Here is a 15,443-nt window from a genome sequence, read left to right as displayed (position 1 = left end):
ACTTGGTTCAACAATATCCCCCTGTTTGATGAAGACAAATCCCTGATTGCTTGTGTTGATTTGATTGAATCTGAAGCAGTTCCTGCAAGACACTGTTTAAGCAAAGCATAGAACTTCTGATATATGGTTAGCACAGAAACAGAAACAGTATATCAGAGCAAAATATCTGAGCAAAAAAACCTATAAGGCTTTCAACCATACAAACTGTTTTGCAGAAATTAAAAACAACAACACAACATAAATCTTCCCCTATTTATCTTCACAAATAGACAAAAAGAAGAGATATAAAGATAATTGTTCTTGATAAAACAGAATTAAAGAGCAGAAGCAGAAAAAAAAAAAAACTGATACAAGCCATAAAAAACAATCGGTTGTTCCCAGATATCACCCGGTTGTTTTTCTTCTTCAGTCATCTTTGGCATATTGTAGATCAAAAATCTGATTTTGAACAGCTTCTATATGTTCATCCAATGTCATGAAGTGTGCATCCATGCTGTTGAACCTGTTATCAATGCTCTGGAAGTTGCTTACACACAGATCATGGAGATTTCTTTGATTCTCCGCAAATCCATCAAGCCTATTGACCATGTATCTCTCAAAAGAAGACATGGAAGGCAGTCCATCTTCTTGATTTCCAGCACTGGGTCCAGCATCTTGATTTGTTTCAGGATGATCTTCATGTTGAAAATCCATATCAGCAACATGCTCCTCTTCATCAAGATCAGCAGCAACACTTGATGAGGCACCATGGTCACCATCTTTGCTTACCCATTTGCCACCTATTTTGGTGAATCCCATCTTGCTAAGAGATCCATTGTTCATCTCTTGAGTTGACTTAACCAACTCAGATGTCTCATCTTCCAGATTCACTTCAAAATACAACAAAAATTTAGAAAACAAAACAGCATATGGATAGTGATAGTCACTTAACCTCATGGCTTTTTGCATGTGTTCCTTGATGATGTGGATCCAATTGATTCTGATCTTCTTCATTATGCAGTAGATATACACAAGGTCTTCCTTTGTAAGCACAAAATGATTGCTCCCCCTTGGAGTTAGAATTCAAGTAACAATAAGGGCCAGCAACCTTTCATCAAGCCTCAAGCCTCCAACCGAACAATTCCTTACTTGAACATTTTGATTCTTCAAATAGCTTTTGTAGTATTGGACTTTGTTGAAATCCTCTACTATGCCAAGGTTTCCCTTGTTGGTTCTAAGGCCAGAAAACTTCAGACCCGCCACTGCAGTCCACACATCATAGGTGATCTCCATATCTACACCCTTCACATGAGAGACAAGGTTGTTTCCCTCAAATTTGAGATTTGTGTAGAACACTCTAATCAAATATGGGTAGATGTTCACCTTCATCTCCAAGAACTTTCTGAGAGATTGATCTTTGAGCAGCCTCCTCACATTATCTAGCTTTTGGCTTTTCAGCCAATCAAAGGAAACAACTTTGGGGTTGTTTATCACCTTTGTACTAGTTTCAAACCTATACCTTTCAATAATATCATTATCTCCAGAAAACTATCCTTCTAGTCTCCCTCCAGACCTCAGTGCTCTAGTTTTAACTCTCTTTGAAGTGGGAGTAGTTGATTCCATGATGGCAGAAAAGGGGCAGAGAGAACTCACACAAAAAGATAAAGAGATGTTGCAAGAGATGGCTCAATTGGTTGTTCTTGTGAAAGAGATCAGCTGCAACAGATTTTAAAGCAAAAACAGAATTACAAAGCATTCAATGACATGAGTGGGTACCAGATTTTCAGAGAGAAAAGACTTGACCAAGCCCTGCACAGAAAACGTCAGAAAAAGCAGAAAATCACATGGTCATCACATGTGATCTTTGACTAGTCATAAAAGCTCTTAAATTTTCAAGATTGTGGAATATATTCCTTTATGACTTGTTGTTGAAACTTCTTTCTGAATGTGATGAGCTTTTAACACAGGTTCATTGACCAAGGATTCTTTCTTTAATGTGATCTGCAACAGACAAAAATTCAAAAACGAAATTAAATCTATTCTTTTCAAAGTGCTGTCAGACACAAAACAATCGGTTGTTTCGAGGAAACAATCGGTTGTTTTTCTGCAGCAGTAAAACTGATTTGAATTTTTAAACATGAGCAGAAAGAATTCAAAGCAGATGAAATTGAACATTTAAAAAGGACATTTAAACATGATTATGAACTTGAACATGAATAAAAGTTAGAGATAAGGAAGGTCTTATCCTTTATGATGATCCTTCATTGAATCATATGCTTTTGATCAAGTAGCCTCTTTCTGACCATAGAGACCCTTTGGAGAGATACAAAACATTGATTCAGCTTCAATGTTAACCTTTTTCTTCCAAGAACTTGATCAGATGACTCAGTCCCTCCTATTTCTTTAGATTTCCTGCACAAACATGAGTTCAAGCAACAAGATTTGGCCCCTTTACAAATGTGGGTCCATTTGATTTCTTTTTCTCATTTGAAACCACACATCCTTTAGGAATCCATTTCATGAAGCCTCTTGGAACAAAAAACTTTCTTATTTTACAGAATCTAACCGAATGGCCCTTTTTCATGCAGTAAAAGCATGTAACAACTGGTTGTTTCGACTTAACAATCGGTTGTTTTACTGGCTTTCTTGAAAAACTTTTTGAAATCTTATCTTGTTTGTTTTGTGGATTAAAACCTAAACCAGCCTTTCCAAAAACACAATTTTGAGATGCCAAGACATTCTCAAAGTTGGATTTTTCTTTAGAAAGCTTATCCACAGTATTAACAAGATAAAACACTTTCTTTTCAAGGTTTTCACAATTTTCACAAATGAGAGTGTCACACTTGCAAGAAGAGTTTTTGAAATGTTTTTCAAGATTTTTAAAATCCTTTTTAGATTTTTCCAGCTCTTCTTCAAGTGCCTTCACTCTCTTTTCAAGCCAACTGTTAAGTTCTTTCAATCGGTTGTTTGAAAGAACCAATCGATTAGCTTCATGATGAGTTTCTTGAAAAGCTTCAAGCAATTCACTATAATTTTGTTCATTTAAAGAAGCATAAGAACTTACTTCACTTGAGCTGCAGGATTCATCATCTCCTTCGGCAATCAAACAAATGTTTGCTCTTTCATCTTCACTTGATGATGAACTTGATGAGGATACCTCATTTTCATCCCACGCTATGTAGGCTTTTTTTGTCTTGCCCTTTTTTTCCTTGTAGCTAGGCTTTTTCTCCTTTCCTTCTTTTTCTGGGCAATCTGCCTTTATGTGCCCTTGCTCACCACAACCAAAACAAGTATAATTATTGGAATTAAAATCATTGGATTTCTTGTTTCCATACCTATCTTTGTTGTTGTCTTTGTTGCGGTTCCTCTTCAAGAATTTGCTAAACTTTCTAGATAGCAAGCTAAGGTTCTCTTCATCACTATCATCGCTGGATTCTTGTTTGCCGTTGTGCTTGACAGCTTTTAAGGCAATACTCCTTACGTGCTTGTCTTCGCTTTCTTGAACATTGAGTCGATTCATCTTTAACTCATGTTCCCTAAGCTTGCCAAACAAAGAAGCCATACTCAATGATGTTAGATCTTTAGATTCAGATATCGCAGTTACCTTAGGTTGCCATGCTCTATCAAGAAATTTTAAAATCTTGATGTTTAGCTCTTCCTTTTCAAAGGTCTTGTCAAGGCTCATGAGATGATTGATGATGTGCGTGAATTTTTTCTGCACTTTAGCAATTGTTTCACCCTTGAGCATTTTGAATATCTCATACACTTGGATTAGAGTATGCTTTCTATCTCTCTTCACCTCATCGGTACCTTCATGAGTTACCTCCAAGGTGTCCCACATCTCCTTTGCTGATTTGCATTGAGAGACCCTGAAAAACTCATTTGAATTTAAGGCAGAGGTTATTATGTTTTTAGCAATGCAATCAAATTTGGCCTTCTTGCTTTCAGAATCAGTCCATTGAGACCAAGGCTTTTCAATGGAAGATCCATCTTTTTCAAATTTTGGGACAAAAGGACCATTTTCAATTGCATCCCAAATACCTTTGTCAAGTGATTCCACAAAGAATTTCATTCTGACTTTCCAAAATTGGTAGTTCAAACCACAAAACAGAGGTGGTATGTTGATTGAAGCACCTTCCCCAAAAGGTAGTCTATCTGCCATTAAAAAACAGTTTTAGGATCACACTTGAATAAGTTTCAAGAATCAAGCTCTGATACCAATTGTTAGTATGTATGGCTTTAAACTAGAGGGGGGGGGGGGATGAATGGTTTAAAGAGGGTTTTCGCAAAATTTTAAGCCAAGAATGAAATTACTTCGAGAAACAATTGAATCAGAATTCAGTTTGCCAAAACACAAAGCAAATAAGCACAACACGAGAAAAACAATCGGTTGTTTCGCAGAAACAATCGGTTGTTTCGTAAAAACAATCGGTTGCTTCGCAAAAACAATCGGTTGTTTCGCAAAAACAATTGGCAGTCCACAAATATAAAAACTGATTTTAAAGAGATTAAGGATAGAGAGAATGCACACAGAGATTTATACTAGTTCACTCTAAACCCAGAGCTACATCCAGTCTTCCCAGAAACCACTGGGAATCCACTAAGCAATCAACCCTAGATTACTTACAACACAACCAAAGAAGTGACCTTGATCCCCTCAAGACACACACTTCCTTTGGTCAAGCACAACAACACTAAGAATGCTGATCTTGATCCCCTCAAGAACACACATCACTTCTCAGCAATACACACAAAGTTTCTTACAAAAGATACAAAGGATTACACTTGTTACAAAACAAATCTGAAATCAATACAAGATGAAAATCCTATCTCACACTTTTTGATCAATGCAATCTCTAAGCAATTCTCAACTTTTCAAAATCTCAAATCAGAGGAAAAACTCAAATCTGTTTTTCTGTATTTAAAACAAAGTTGTTTGTTGCATAATCTTAACAAACTATTAATTGCATTTAAAGATTGGTCAAAGCATTAAAAACTGGAGCATAAACAGTTAGAAAATCACTTAATGCTCAGTCAAAGCACAAAACAGTTTTCTGTTATGGTCCCAAAACAAACAATCGGTTGTTTCCACGATTCAATCAGTTGTTTTGGTTTTGACAACAAGTCAACCATTGTAAACAGTTTTCAACCTTTCTAAAACACATAAGTATAAAACAATCGGTTGTTTCGACAAAACAACAGGTTGTTTTTCACTTAGTTTGAAAAACACTTTTCTTTTAAAAGGATTGAGAATGCTTATGCTTTGGATTCAATCAAGAGTGGATTATACATAAAGTCTACCCCAGATCCTATCTGAAAGACAGCTCAGCAACAACAAGCACATCTAGCCTTTCATCATCTTTCAAAGGGTTTGGATTCTTCAAAGCTTGAACACACTTGGTTCAACAGTTGTGACTTTAAACCACAACGTTGGTTTGATTAAAAGAATGTAGCTAATGGTAGTTTCTATCCTTAATCATTTTTAAAACTTTTATTAACTCACATATTACACCGGTTGCACCATCCAACCGGTGTAATATGTCATGTAGAATTAAAATTTATGAAAACTTTTTTTTTACTCTGTGCATGGCATATTACATCGGTGTAATATGTCATGCTCAGAATTAATTTTTTTTTTTAACTTTTTTTTTTACTTTGTACATAACATATTACATCGATTGGACCATCGAACTAGTGTAATATGTGTCAAATATTTACAAAAATGCTACCGTATTTTTGTTTACACCAGTTCTCATTTAATCGATCTAAAATGTTATTATAGAAAACATTATTTGTACTAGTTAAACCATAATATTACTATTATTAACATTCATATTAACAGTATTATCTATAACATTAATAATAAAGTGAATTCCTCTATTTAATGTAAAAAAATAGCACTTTTTAACTTAATTTATTTTATATTCAAAATGACATTGAAAATGATAGAAACGGTAAGGAATTAAACGACATTGTCAAATTTGATATTATTAAAACTTAATTAATTCATATGTTTGAAATGATCGAATATTACTTTAATATAAGATAATTGTATTATATAAAAAAAGGTTTTACTTACTAATCATCTATAAAGTAACACATTTAATACATTTTTTTCCTTATTTTTAACACTAATATAGTACTATAAATATGTACATCACTTGAATCCAGAAGGAGAACTAAATTAATATTATTAAAAAGTAAATTAATTTGTATGAGTTCATGTTACCTTGATTTCTAGAAGCATAAAATGAATATATTTATGATACAATTTTAATTATTTATTAAAATAAAAACCATGTTACATTCATTAAATGAGTATTTCAAACAGAATAAATATATTTTAAATAATGAAATATTATTTTAATATAAGAAAAGAGTGTTACATATAAAAAGTTTGACTCACCAAATATGTAATAAAGTAAATATTTAATACATTTATTTCTTACTTAAAAAAGATACATAAAATTCTTAATTGTCACTTTTACACTAAATATAACCTCATTTTCTCTTTTAACACTAATATAGTACTATAAATACGTGGATGACTTGAATCTTGAAGGAGAAGAAGGAAATCCTGAAGAGTGAGTCTAAGAAGTAGTAAAGTAAAAGAAGGTAAAGGATGACTCTAGTAAAAGTTGCTTATTTTTTCTTTTGCTTTGATAGCTTGTAATGGTATGTTATTTGATCTTTTTCTATTTTAGCATTTGATAAATTCTCTATTGAATTTAGGTTTTTTTAGTGATTTAAAAGTTTTATAGCTAACATGAATTTATATTGTAACATTGGGATGTGTTTTTTGTAGGGTTTGCTTTAGAAGAGGATACATGTAAGGAGAATGATGATTGCAAGGGAAAGTTAAGTTTATGTAAAGATTCAACCATTTGTGTTGATGAAGTTTGTAAGTGCAGGACACCCTTACTAGGGAAGCTAGCAAAATGTACAAGTGCATCTGATTGTCCATTCTGTGTGACCCCATGTGATAAGTATTGTGATACAAACACTGGTCTATGTAAATGCATGTGTCATTAAGTCTCACAAACCTATCAATAAAAATTCATTTGGAATTTACTTTCAATAAACAATATAGATTTGTTAGAGTTATTATGCTACTGCAATCGGATTACCTATAAGATGACAAAGAATGTCACAAATTAGACCACTCACTAATATCATCAAATCTTATGTTCGAGATGTAGATGATTTCACGAAGTGTAGAATACAAAGCTTAACACTCTCACACTAAAGAAAAGATAACTGGAGATAACTTACAACAAAGACACTAGAAAAAAACATTGTAGTTTAGTTGTCTCTTACACTCGTTTCCATTGAAAGAAAATCATATAAAAAAATACATTAAATTTTAAATTTGTATTATAAAAAATATTTCTAAATTTTTTACTATAATGGGTTGAATGTTCATATGTAGATCCCCTCAATGTGGTTTACACGGGTTGCATGTGCATCATCATCTACATCGTCATCTTTATTCATTATTATTGATGTGAATGAACGAGGGTCACCATTTTCAATATCATCAATAGTGTCGCCTTTTTTTTTCTCGTGTAAAATGACATACCAATGTTCTATCATAGGATCTTTGAAGTAGAAAACCTGAGATGTTTGTTGAACAATTATAAATAGCTCATCTCGATAACCTATCTTTAGAAAGTCCATACAATTGGAGGAGTAGTAGAAAAATAGATGTATTAAATCTCAAACGGGAAACTAAGGGTCTCTTATACAGGAAACAATTGGTTAGGGTCGAACACCCCCAAACTGAATACCAACACATATAAAAGAATTACAAATATACATGCAAATTAAAATTGATAAACTTAATCATACATACAATTATACATAATGAAGAATATCAATTGAAAATCAATAAATTACTTATAATCTAATTAACAAAAAAATCATTAAATTAATTATAAATACTAAATAATATTACTCTAATTACAATCTAACAAATTAATGATTTTATTCTAACCTAACAATTAACACAATACAAGTTAATAATAAATACAAATTATAATAAATACTAAAATGTACAAAATTAATAATACTAAAGAAATATTAAAAAGAATTAAGAAAAACCAACCTGTAGTGAAGGGCGGCGTCGAAGACAATAAAACAATAAAGAGGGCGCAAATGTGGCAATGGTGATAGTGGTGGCAACAAAAAGGAGAGGCAAAACAAAGGCAGTGAAGACCTTGACTAATGAACCGAATGAATGAAATGAGCATTGAGCAATGAGAGAAAGAGTAATAAGCAATGAAAGAATGTCATAATGAGTGTGAATGCGAAGGAAGAACTTACAAAGGTTTGCAGAGATGGAGAACCAGAGAGACGTTCACGAAGAAGACAAAACAAAAGAACAAAAGCATAGTGGCGGGCTTCAAAATAAGGTAATTTAAGAGGTCTAAAACGGTGATTCTTCGGTAAAACTGTCGTGTTAGACCCAAGCCCATTAAAATATACGACGGTTTCACTTTAACTGCCATCTTACACCCAATCTCTTTGGTCCAAAATGGTGATTCCTCCCACAACTGCCGTTTTACTCCCGTTTTAATTTCAAAAATGTCACCGCATTTTGATGGACAACGTATAACACTAAACCTGATATATATATTTGGCGTCGTAAATGGACTTTTTCCACTAGTGGATATCAATTATTTTTATATGGATTTACTCAAAGATAAAGTACTATTACACACTTTAAACATAATTAAAATAAATAATATTTCTTTTAACTTAATTTATTTCATATTCAACATAACATTGAAAATGATAGAAAGACTAGTGCAGAAAACACATATTACCTCAATTCTGGGAGATATATTACACCGGTTCTATCACCGTTGCAAATCCCAGCGATGCAAAATATCAATTTCATATTACACCGGGGTTGTAAAAATTAGTGTAATATGTACCAAAATTTAAATAAAATAGTTCAAAAAGTTGTGTTCCAAAAGGGACATACTACACTGGTTGAGACAAACAACTGGTGTAATATGTGACAAAGGTGTTATCACCATAACCATGCACCTCCTAAACACCCAATCAATGGATACCTTGTTTCATTTTACCAGAACCACCACCGCCTCCTCGACTGATACACTAAACTCATAACCCAATCCCGAACCCACACCATAGTCATTCATCGCGTCAGTGCGTGCTTCATAGTGGTGACAACAAACTATTGAAATTTCCCCAAAGGGAAACCCTTCACCGAAATCCTTGGCAAGACTCCCTTAAGTTCTTCATCGTGCAACCTGTAGAACATGAAACTTTGATGAAACCAAAACCTATGAAGAAAGCTTGATGCTTTGCTGCTTTGATTAAAGCTTATTTCTAGGGTGTTTAGAATTTGTGTAAATTTCATTCTTAATCCTATGCATAAGCTAAATCAATCTGTTTTGAAAGAGAAAAATGTTTTTCTAAGCCAAGAGAAAAACAACAGGTTGATTTCAAAGTTTAGTTGGTTGTTTTACACTTAGCTTGTTTGAAGGTTTTCAAAACTATTTTTGACTTGGTTGACTAACTGCCAAAACCAATTCAACCGGTTAAAACGATATTTCAACCGGTTGATTGTCACATTTCTTAACAACTTTTCAAAAACATGTTAAAACTGTTTTCCATTGATTTAAAACTATTTTGGCTCATGATTAACTGCCTAAAACGACTAGATTTAAGAGCTACAAATATGGTTTCTCTCTATATTCAAAAAGACATAGAATGTGAGATTGAAAACGTTTTTGAGAAGAGATTTGATTAAAAGTTTTGCAAGATTGCCTAGAAGCTGTGTATTGGTTCAAGAACTGATCTTTTGAGCTTTGTGATTTCGGAAATACCAGGTGTAATCTGTTCCATTTTGAGTCTTGTAATTGTTTTTCTTTCTATACTTGTAAGTTTGTAAACCTGTAATTGTTAGAATGCATAACTTTAAACGGGAGGGGGGGTGAATTGTTTAAAGGGGGTTTTCGAAAACTGTTTAACCTAGAATGAAATTCTTTACAAGAAACCAGATTAGGAATTCAGTTAGCCAAGAAACAAAGCTTAAAACAGTAAAACACCAGAAAAGCAATTGGTTGATGATCCTGCCTGTTGACCATAACGTTGGAATCTGCCTCGTCAAAGGATCGACGTGTGCACCGCTTCAAACCTCCGTCCTTCTTCAAGATCCACCTCAAGAACCTGCAAAAGAACAGAGCGGCGCCGCTGTGGCCGATCGCACTCCAACGCCCAAGTCAGTGACCGAACCACCAAATACTAAGAGCAAGAACACTCAAGAAATCTCAAGGAACCGTGCAATGTTCTCTCTCACAGTAAGCTCTAGAACACGCAAGCGTAAAGAGTATATTCTGAACGTGCGTACCTCAGAAAGTTCGTTGAGAACTCTTATATACCTGGTCACTTTCTCTCTCCTGGCAGTTACAGACCTGGACACGTGGCTCGCATCCAGTCGTACACGTGCCATCATCTGGAGCCTCCTTGACTTGGGCGCTGCTTCTGACTCCCTTTTTGGCTAAGTTATTTATGCATGATACTGCCCAGTGCATAGCTAACTTGGGAGCGTGATCTTTACTGGAATAGGCGAGTTAGGGTGCTCTCGTACACCTTCCCTGTGGTCTCGCCGGCCGCCTTCATAATCTGCACCACCTTCATCTCCGGCGATGTGCTTGCTCTGGCGATCTCCAATCGCTTGGTCGCCTGAGTTTACATCTGGCGACTTCACCTTCTACTGGGCGATCGCCTGGTATGCCGGAGATCGGAACACGCCAACATAATAACTGGCGACTTCACGAGCCCCCCGACTTCCTCCTCTTCTGCCAACCTGGCGCCTTGTCAACACGCCTGCACTGTAGCTTGGTGCCACGTCATCACTTCCGACTACCAGGACGGTACACAAGCCCCCCAGTCTTAAGCGAAGACTTGTCTAGCGTAAAGACTGAAAGAGTCACGTCAACACCGACCTACGTGGCACTGACGCAGAATTCCAAGCGGTTGTACTTTCTGCTTCTCTGACACTCCACCAAACCCCTCACCCATCGCTCGACACGTGGCTTCATCAACGGTTACCTTCAGTTACCGTTTGCGCTTCCCAAACCCATTTCGAAAAACCCTTAAACCCATTTTCACTCCACTGTTCCATCACTTTTCTTCGTATTCGCAAACGCTCTAACTTCCTTCTGCAAAAAAGCTCTCAGCGTTCTCCAATATTCTGAATCACCAGCATCCTTCATCGTCTTCCTGATCATCAAAAGGTACCTCCTTTCCTTCTTCTGCTGGTTTTTCCTGCATTTTAACCGATTCGCATCATTCTGTAACTGTCTGGTGCATACGTTGTGGGTTGTTTTTGCGATTTCTCCTTCTTCGTAACTTAGGGCTCTGTCAACGTCACAACGAACCTACGTTCGTTCGTTTTTCACCTTTCTTCCATGATCGAGTCAGCCTCTGTGACCCCTGATCATTTTTCCTTTTCTTCTTCCTTTGCAGCTGCAACAATGACTCGCTCAAAGATCACCCCAAATCCTCCTCCTTCATCACGAAACCCCTCTTCACAAGCACACGACCCACCGCGAGTACGTGGCGCTTCGTCTTCTCAGGCTGAGAGGCCTGCACCTTCCCGCCCCAACCTGGCTCAGGCTACTCCGCCTGTCACCGGAGGAGCCTCCGTCCCCCCACCAGACTTCAAAAAACTATACCCCTGGGCCAACTCAACCCTGTTGGGGGAAACATCTTCTGTGAACACTGCTGGGGCGGTTCTGCGATTGACGAAGGGGGATGAGCCTCACCAATCATTCCACAAGGAGCACGACGAGAAGATGACAGTGCTACCTTGCCCCCCTGGCCTGCCAGTTTGTGCTGACGACAAGGCAAACACCGATGGAGCCTTCTGTTTCGTCTACACAACCCTCTTCAAGAAGGTGAAACTCAGGTTTCCCTTCACCCGCTTTGAGAGGGAGCTTCTCACTGAACTCAACATCGCCGCCGCCCAGCTTCATCCCAACAGCTGGGCGTTCGTGCGAGCGTTCCAAGTGATGTGCGACCATCTGGGGTTGCCAGCATCTGTAGATGTATTTTTATTTCTCTTTGAAGCCAAGCACCCAGGAGACCGCCTGTGGGTAAGCTTGAATGGGATTGCTGGGAGATCAATCCTCTCCATCTTCCAGCAATCCTATAAAGACTGGAAGGGCAAATTTGTTCAGATACGCTCCAACGAGAAAGACGCGTCGCTGCTCGACAGTTTCCCCTTGTATTGGGTAAACAAGGGGAACAAAGAGTCCAAAAGCTGCTTCAGGAGACCCAGAAGTCCTGATAGCATGGGCGCTTTGGACAGAGATCTCTGTTTTTTCTGGAAGAGTGTGGCAGACGCCAACATCACCTTCCTCACCACCACACTTATCTGTTTCGAGTTCTTCGAGGACCAACTCGAAATTCGAATAGGTTAGAACGCTTAAGCTCTTGTTTTAACACTTACTTCTGTTAACTGTTTCTGGGCATCTTGTGCGTTGTGCGCAAGACTTTGGTTTTATTTTTCTGCATTCTCTATCTGCTTTGTTGTTGCATACTGCCTTATGCATTTATCTTCTCTCTGAACTAACTCATGCATTTTTGCTTTATGCAGATAACATGTTGGGTCAGGGCAAGCTTGCTGAATTAAGGGCGCTCGCCCGAATCCACGGGTTGGCAACGGGTTCCAAAACAGTGCCAAATTCGGTGGTGGAGATCGCCGCTGCACAGGGCCGATCGCCACCCAAGGGCCCAGCTCCTTCCGATGTCCAACCCGCCGCTCAACGCAAGAAACTTGTCCTCAAAAGACCCAAGAGGAAAACTCCCCAGGTAGTCAATGAGGAGGAGGAGGAAGACGACGAGGCCACTGAAGATGGCCTTGTCACGAAGAGGAAGAGGGTGGCACCTTCTTCACCATCTGCACCACCCCCTCTTCCAGCATCAACACCGCTATCCACGCCTGCCCCTCCTCCATCATTGCCACCTCCATCAGCTCCTGCTTCACCAGTCCAAGCCATTCCATTGGCATCCGCGCCACCTGCGGTTGAGGCCCCCGAGCCAAACTTCATGGAGGACCCCCCGAGCGCCTCCACACCTTGTGCAATAGTTGGAGGGGGTCCTCCTTCAAATGCCTCAGCCGCAGGCGTTGCTCCACTCGGGGATGAGGTTGCCCATGCCTCTCCAATTCTGATTACCGAATCCCCGACGTCGCCACCACGCCCAGAAGCGCCTACTGAAGAACCAACTAAAGAAGGTGGCGACGAAAACCAACAGGCCCACCCAGCGCCTCTACAAGCAGCAAACCTCCCTCTTGAGGTCACGAGGATGTGGGAGCCTTTATCTGCCAAGCTGAAGACGATAGCAGAAGACATCCCCGCCATCATAACTAGAGTTGTGGAGAGCTCCACCAGGAAGCTCCAGGACGACCTCTTCAACCTTAGAACTGAGAACAGCACCATGAGGGTTGAGGTGGAGAAGTTGTCCTTCAATTTGACGCTCGCGGAGATTGAACACTCCCGAGTAGAAGATGCGATGAGCACCGAGCTCCGGTTGGCGCGCAAGGAGGCCACCGATCTTCGCCACAAGGTGCAGCTTCTTGCTCAAGAGAAGATTGAGCTGGAAAGCAAGATTGTGCCTTATCGCGTTAAGGTGGCGGACCTAGAAGCCTTGATAAAAACTGACGCCGCCAAGGTGAAGAAACTGGAGCAGAGGTCCGCTGATCGGAGATCTTCCTTGGTAAGGTGGAGAAGGCGAGGGATGACGCCATGGCTGAGCTTGCCGAGGCCAACAAAGAGAAGGGGAAGATCACTGCTGAATTGGGCCAAGTGCAAGCAGAATCCAAGAAGGTTGCTGAAGACCTTCTCCAGACTCAAGAAAACAACGAAAAACTTAAGAAGCAGGTCGAAGAGCTGGAGCAGCAGAATAAGGGGCTGAAGGAACAAACTGAAGGACTCCAGAAACAGATTGAAGAGCTTAATATGAGTTCTGCCCAAATTCTGGCTGCTGGATTCGCGGCTGCACGGGAACAGTTCGCATGCTTGTTCCCCGATCTGGATCTCAGCATGGTGTCCTTAAACAATGAGGTGGTGGATGGGAAGGTGGTTCCCGTCGAAGACTAATCAATTTCCCCTCATCCACCACCTTTATGCTTTTTCTTTGTATGCAATTGTAATGAACTTTCTTCTTTTTCTATTTACGTACCCCGAACTGATATTTACTTAATGAAATTGCCTTTGCATTTCCTCTTGTGACTTCCTTGGCTGCTTTAACTTCCCTTGCGCAATTTACTTCAAAGAAATAACTTAGCAATTTCGTAGGCACGATCTTGTACTTAACTGTTTCGAACCATTTCAACTTCGAATAATAATCACTTTAACAACTCGTAATCTTAAGGCAATTAACCTTAGCGTAAAATCACTCTTCAAGCAACGAACCTTAACTCAACCCCTGGCTTAAAACATTTCTTCACCCGATCTGCTTCATCAAAACGGGTCTTTAGCTTTCTCGCCACTGTTTGGACTTTTCCTAGTCGCCAAAGACTCTTGGCGATATCAGCTTCTTTCTGGCTTCATGCCTTGGCCATTGTTCTTTTATCTGGGGGTAGAGGCGCCTTTCGGATCCTTCTCTACCTTCCTGAACTTCAGAATAAAAGACCGGGTGGCTAGGCGTTCTCTTCGAACCTACCTTAGCCACCTTCCAAACTTCGTCCACCCTTAACACCATACCTGAACTCGTTCGAGACGAGAAGGATTTTATCTTGCCTGAACTCGCTCATAGGCGAGAAGGTCTTTTACTTGCCTGAACTCGCTCATAGGCGAGAAGGTCTTTTACTTGCCTGAACTCGCTCATAGGCGAGAAGGTCTTTTACTTGCCTCTACATTGCCCCAGGGGTTACATCTCCTCGCCCCCAGAAACACTGAGGACTTTTCGCTCTTCCTCGCCTGCACTCGCTCGACGGCGAGGAGGTCTTTAACTCGCCTCAGGACGCGCGAGGGCGTTGAGGTCTTTTAGCTGGTGCCTCCGATCGCCGAAAGACGATGAGGACTTTAACTTTTAACTGGTGCCTCCGATCGCCGAAAGACGATGAGGACTTAAAACTTTTAACTGGTGCCTCCGATCGCCGAAAGACGATGAGGACTTAAAACTCTTTAGAAAGCATGCAATATATCAGTAACTTGCCTTAAGTCACATACAAGTGACAAGGTCTTTCTTCAAAACTTTCTGAAAACAACAGGCACGCAATCTAAAACAACTTGTACTTCGAAAACTTCTCTTTATTGGGTGGCCTAATTAAAAACCCTCCTTAGGGAAAAAAGAGTGCCCCCTTCAAACTGTTTTAACAGAGACATTGTAATATAACTTCGTGTTTGTCTTTACTTACAAGGCTTCTTAACTGTAATACAACTTCAGGTGTGTGGCGTTCCAAGTGCCAGGAATCGCCCCTC

The sequence above is a fragment of the Phaseolus vulgaris genome, chromosome 11 (genome assembly GCF_051622355.1).
Source record: "Phaseolus vulgaris cultivar YP4 chromosome 11, ASM5162235v1, whole genome shotgun sequence".
NCBI classification, from domain to species: Eukaryota; Viridiplantae; Streptophyta; class Magnoliopsida; order Fabales; family Fabaceae; genus Phaseolus; species Phaseolus vulgaris.
The sequence above is the reverse complement of the archived record's forward strand: the minus strand, read 5'-3'. Positions refer to the sequence as shown.